We start from the raw sequence: 6,000 nt of genomic DNA on the forward strand, positions 1-6,000 counted from the left end.
GGTTCTTTACAACAGACTCAGGGATATTATTTGTTCTAGAAACCTTAGAGTTTAAAGGTTTTGAAAGACTCTTAAAGGAAGAAAAAAGGGACTTTATATCAGATGAGAAAATTCTAAAATCAGGATTACAATGAATGGTTCTGGCTTTGTGAAGATGAAACTTGCCCAGAAGACAAAGCAAAAATACCGTATAATTCAGGTTAACATCGTTAGAATGAAAATCTGATAAAAAAAATAATACGTTCTGAAATTTTTACCAATTTGTTGCAACAGTAAAAAATTAACAAGGTAACATCTGACCAGAAAGATTTAGAAAATGGGCATTGATAAAATAAATGTAGAATAGATTCTTCTTCAATATTGCAAAAGGAGCATAAAGAAGTTACATTCTCAGAAAACCTGCTCAAAAATAAATTACAAGGGTAATATCTATGAACAATTTTGAAATGGAGTTATTTTATTTTATTAGGAATAAACAGTTTGTAAGAAAAAGCCCATAAGTAATTCAAATCGGAGTTTGGATAACAGATACTCCATTTAGAACGAGTTTTAGGAAGAGATCTTGTAGTTGAAGAAAGAGCATTCCTAATAAACAAGTTGTTGCATTTTTTATCTAATACATTAACACCATTGAATGCAAGTGTAGGAATAAAGTTGTTTAAAAGGTTGTAACTTAAATGCGCATTAAACAAGGTTCTTACACTTACAGGAATACTTTTAGTCACCTTATTAAAATCTCTTACAGAAATCACAACACTTTTCAGGGACATAAAATCATGAAAAGAAAGAAGGTCTCCTTGAGCACTAAACAAATCAGAAACAAAAAGAATATTTTGATCCACCCATTCTTTGAAAAAAAGAGATTTGTTACCACACAGTACATTTTCATTATTCCAAATAATACACGTGTGTGGGGAGAAATTATGTTTGAAAGCAATCTTCCAGGATTCAAGAGCTTGTTTATGAAAATTTGAGAGTTTAATAGGTAATTTGCTGCACTTAAAATTACAAGATAATAAGAATTTAAGGTCACCACAGTGTTTAAAGATTAAATTAGGGATCCAAAACCAGGGTAAACTATTGTTAGAAATACAATACTTAATACAATTAATTTTGAATGTCTGATTAATAGTTTGAAAATCTAAATCATTAAGACCACCCTCCTTGTAACTTCTTATCAAAGATTTCCTTTGAACACATTCTGTTTTATTTTTCCAAATCAGAGGTGGGAGTAAGTCACACATGTGCAAGTCACAAGCAAGTCTCAAGTCTTAACCTTCGAGTCTCAAGCAAGTCCAAGTAAATTTTTTATAAAGGCAAGTCAAGTCAAGTCAAGTCAAGTCAAGTCACTGCCTTATGTCAAGCAAGTCAAGTCAAGTCGTAGCTTGGGTCACAAGTCACTGGCAAGTCATACAAAATTTGACGATTTCACTGAATTTATATATTAAAATAAGTTAAAACTACAGAAGTTGTGGACTATGGTTTTATTTGCAACATTTTTTTTTATATATGCATTTCCACATATAGCTGAGTGGTTACTACAATAAAAATCTAAATGTAACTGAAATTAGGCCAACATTAAAGCATGAAAAAATAAATATGCCTCAAACATTGCAGAAGACCATTAAAAGGTATTAAACAATTCACAATTCAAGTATAATTCCTATGCGACCAAAGGCATTCTTCAAACTGGCATCCCCTTAATACAAGTTATATATTTTTAATTATGAAGTTAAAACCACCAATAGGTGGCGCCAAATTACCGTATTAATGTACGAGTCATAGAAGCATTCATTTAACTTATGTTCAAAACGGCAGATTCGTTCTGGAACTAAGCAACTAGGTCACTGAATCACAAATACGCATAACTCTTTCTGTGGCTTGTTTGGAACTATTGTCATTGGAGAAATCCAGCAAAAACAGAAAATATTTGGAATTAGGCTATGTCTAAATGTCACATGACAATATTCACTCTTACTGAACTGTTTTATAAAATTATCACATTTGCAATCGCGTCAATATTCTGGAAATATTTTGTTTAATATCATATGTTATAATTATGAAAATAACTCATACTAGGGCGTTTTTTCCACTACATTTTGAATTTTGGGTGCAATATTAATTCTGCTGGCATTTTGATAACATCTAATAGATGTAACCCCTGATAACATCTAACCCTGCTTTAAGAGAAACGTCAAACACGACAAAACATTAACAGTTTTCTATGTTGTTTTTTGTAATTGGAAAGAATGACATATTTGGCTTTAAAGCATGATTTAAAAAGAAATGTGGCAAATGTTATACAAAACATATGACATCATTAATTATCATTTGAATATTGACAACATTAAGCTACATTTGAAAACATAATTGTGTATAAAGAGGCATGCTGTTTTGACCAATATTCTCGATTTAAAGATAGTCAAATTAACTATAACAAACAGGTTAAACAAGCCATAGCTTACTTTTAGACGTGGTGAATGAAGTTCGACTGTTCGAGGTTGTGATAGTCGTCCAATATCCCTTGCCAGTTATTATGCGTACAGCAAATCTTCTTGTATGAATATAGTCAATTTCTAGTGTTTATATCCAAAAAGAAACGATGCTGGGAGATTTTTTTGTATTTAGCCCGCTCACCGCGCTGTATGTTTTTTTTGGGCTTGTGCAGTGTCACGCAATCGCGCAGAATCTGATGACTGGCGTCACTGGTCAATACGAGTATTGCGTAACCGGCCGTGCTCAAGCCACGAGCGACTTCGCTTCAGTCGATGAAAAACCAGGGAAGTCAGCCTACAGGCCTTACTTTTATACGATAAGCCACGCCCATTCTGGCAGGCTGTGACGCTATGAAGGCGCGGGCGCGAACATATAAATATATTTATATGTTCAGCACGTTGAGGCAGCTTTTGTGGACGGCTCATTTTCTCATTGCAAGAATATGACTGTCGCGGTGTTGAGATCGAGACTCGTCCGCGAAGCGCGAGTCCCCATTACCATGCCCCACCCCCGGGTGCCGTGTGGGATGAGTGATCGGAGGATAGTGATGGATGTCTCGCCCGGTATCCATTCCCTGTGGTCTCCTCATTCCTCATCACACCGCAGCCTCTGTAATGGACAGATCAGCCGTTTCAATTGGGGTTCCCTCAGAGGATAAGATGTCGATAGGAGCATCTGAGGGTGAGCTGGCCTCTGGAGATGACGACTCGGCTGTGTTATCTCTCTCTGGGAGTGTAACATTGCCCGAGCCAGATCCAGAAATGTCAGCCATGCTGAAACGGGCCGCCGAGGCTGCTGGGGTCGAGTGGAACTCCACCGTATCCCGTTCAGTCTCGGTTGGTGCATTGGTATCTCTGGGCGGGCCGCGCTGGTTCTCAGCTCGCCGCCCCAGTGCTTTTCTTTCTCAAAGTGCATGGAGAGCTTATCAGGTTGTTGACAGCACCTTCCTCTGCCAGAAACTGCCTGAATAGATTTTCCCCTTCACTACCCTCGATGGAGGAGCGGTGAAGGTTTGCGAGGCTACCCCTCCAGTGGAGCGGTCTGTCACGACACTGGTGCACCTGTGTCTGGCGGCCGCTCCTTTTTGGAGTGATCTTCATCCCCCCCAAGGCCTGTGAGTTCTCGTTCATTCTGATGGGCAGAGCTTACAAAGCCTATGGGCAAGCCGCCTCCTCTTGCGTGCCATGGCGCTGCTACAGGTCTGTAAGCCACAGCACCCATGGACATGCACAAGGGTAGCCCAGACCGTGCGCTCATAGGTGAGCACCACACTGCTCCGACCTCACCCTCCGGGGCACGAGTGTCGTGGCGTGCACGATCGGTCTGGCGATGTCCACCTTCGTGGTCCAGGAGCACCATCATTGCCTCAGCCAGGTGGATATGGCGGATGCGGACAAGGTTCGGTTCCTGGTCTCCCCAATTTTCCAGGTTGGGCTGGTCGCCAACACGATGAAGAACTGCGTCCAACAGTTCTCTGCCACCCGAGCGCAGACAGAGGCCATCTGGCACATCCTGCCCCGGTGGCCCGCTGCTGCCTCCACCCCCCCGCCACTGGCAGTTCCTCCACCAAATTCATCTGTTCCTGGGTCCCAAGAGGACCAGTCTGGCGGTGTGTTTAGCCTTACGCCCCTCAGCCCCCCTTGGTCGCCAGCAGTCAGCTTGGTGCGTTTGAAGACCCAGTCATCCGCCTTCTCACGCGGCCACTGCCACTAGTGGAGGCAGGTAAGTCTTGCACTGCACACTAACACCACAGTCTCCACTTTGCTGCCCCACATCAGGCTTGGCTATCCCGCTCAAGTCAGTGATATTCATCACACCTAGTGTTGAGCAGTGCTCCTGACTTGTGCGCGCATATCTTGTCCTGCTGGCGAAGGACTTGATATAGCCACTCCCTCCAGCGGGTATGAAGGCCAGTTGTTGTAAACTTGATCTTCATGCTACTAGGTGGTTGGTTGTGGCTAGCTTCATGATCGAGTCCTGAGGTGACCGTGGCAGAGCAGCATACCCTGTGTGAAAAGAGTTCACCCAGGCCTGCTGCCAAACCCTCACCGACTGAGGAGCCATGTACAAAGGGCATATGTGCCTTGAGTTGTGACAGTTCTCCTCGCTTTGAGCCACCGCAGCTCAGCGAGCTGGTACTGGTTCTGAAAAGGCAAACATTGTGACCGTTGCGTAAGCTTCCCTCGTATGTCGCAACTCACCCGTCACCTCCTCCTTGGAGTCAGAAGCTTCTGAGGACGCTTCATTCCACTATTTTCCCGGCCTACACAATCGCGCCGCCGACGAGCCTCACGACAGTTATGGCCAGGGAGAGTGGAGACTCCATCCCCTGGCGGTCCAGATGGGTCGGGACCACTCCGGGGCCGCACAGTTACTCTGTTGCCTCTCCGGATTCGTCCCCCTGCCAGTTGCGTATATTATATCCGAGCGGACAACCCTTGGACAGACACTGGCTCTCAGCTGCCCCCGGGGGCCCGCAGAAATGCATTCCCCAGTGAGCCTTCTAAAAAAGCGGCTATGCGATTAATTGTCGCTTGGCGCCTGCTCAAGTTTAGTGATTTCATCACACTCACGTGTTGAGCAGAAATGCTCCTGAAGCTCAGTGAATTTCATCACACTCAGGTGTTGAGCAGAAATGCTCTTGAAGCTCAGTGAATTTTATCAAACTCAGGTGTTGAGCAGAAATGCTCCTGAAGCTCAGTGAATTTTATCACACTCAAGTGTTGAGCAGAAAAGCTCCTGAAGCTCAGTGATCTTCACATGTAGTGTTGAGCAGAGCTCCTGTCTTTTGTGCGCCTGTTAGTTGCACCTACTGTGCCAAGTCAGGAGCAGAGCAGGTCTTGATAGTTGCCCGTTATTGGTCCAAACAGACCTAGCTCCCCTCGACAGCCTTCATGCCTCCCCTTGAACACATTTTCAGGGACGGGGCACAATGGCACCCGCGTTCTGACCCTGGAGATTCTGGGCCGGTCCTACACTGGACGCGGAGGTTCAGGTGGCTATCGCAGGAATATGTGGTAGTTATGTTGGTGAGCTAGTCTTAAATGAGTGTGTGCTCCCGCCTAGGCGTTGACAGTGCTTCGCTAACAGATATTCTAGAGTTGGGGGCTCGGTGACACCTATATTGAACCGCTGCTTTTCCCGTGGGCTCCCTTGTCATGAAGCCAGTTTCACCGTGAGCCCGTTTTAAAGTGTCGGCTTGCTGCGCAAGATCAATTGAACTGGCAACTATCAAGATCAACTGGATATGTGCGCCATTTCTACTCCAGTTGAGTTCCCCTTAACTGAACCCTGTTGAGTCCTCCGCACCCCTCCAACGTCGGACGTGGTGGAACGTCCGGTGTTAGGCCTACCACTCGTAAGCAGTGTGGAACCTGTGTTTGGCTGGGTCCATATGTTGAGATCCCTATGGTGATCCCATATACCTGTATGTGTTCTCCCGAAGGCGATACCGTGTCTTCCCTCAGCAGAGTCTCTCTGCCGTCACTGTCAGCTAAGTCTCCT

The sequence above is a fragment of the Siphateles boraxobius genome, unplaced genomic scaffold, assembly GCF_051911475.1.
Source record: "Siphateles boraxobius isolate OS27281-9 unplaced genomic scaffold, OSU_SipBor_1 8, whole genome shotgun sequence".
Lineage (NCBI taxonomy): Eukaryota > Metazoa > Chordata > Actinopteri > Cypriniformes > Leuciscidae > Siphateles > Siphateles boraxobius.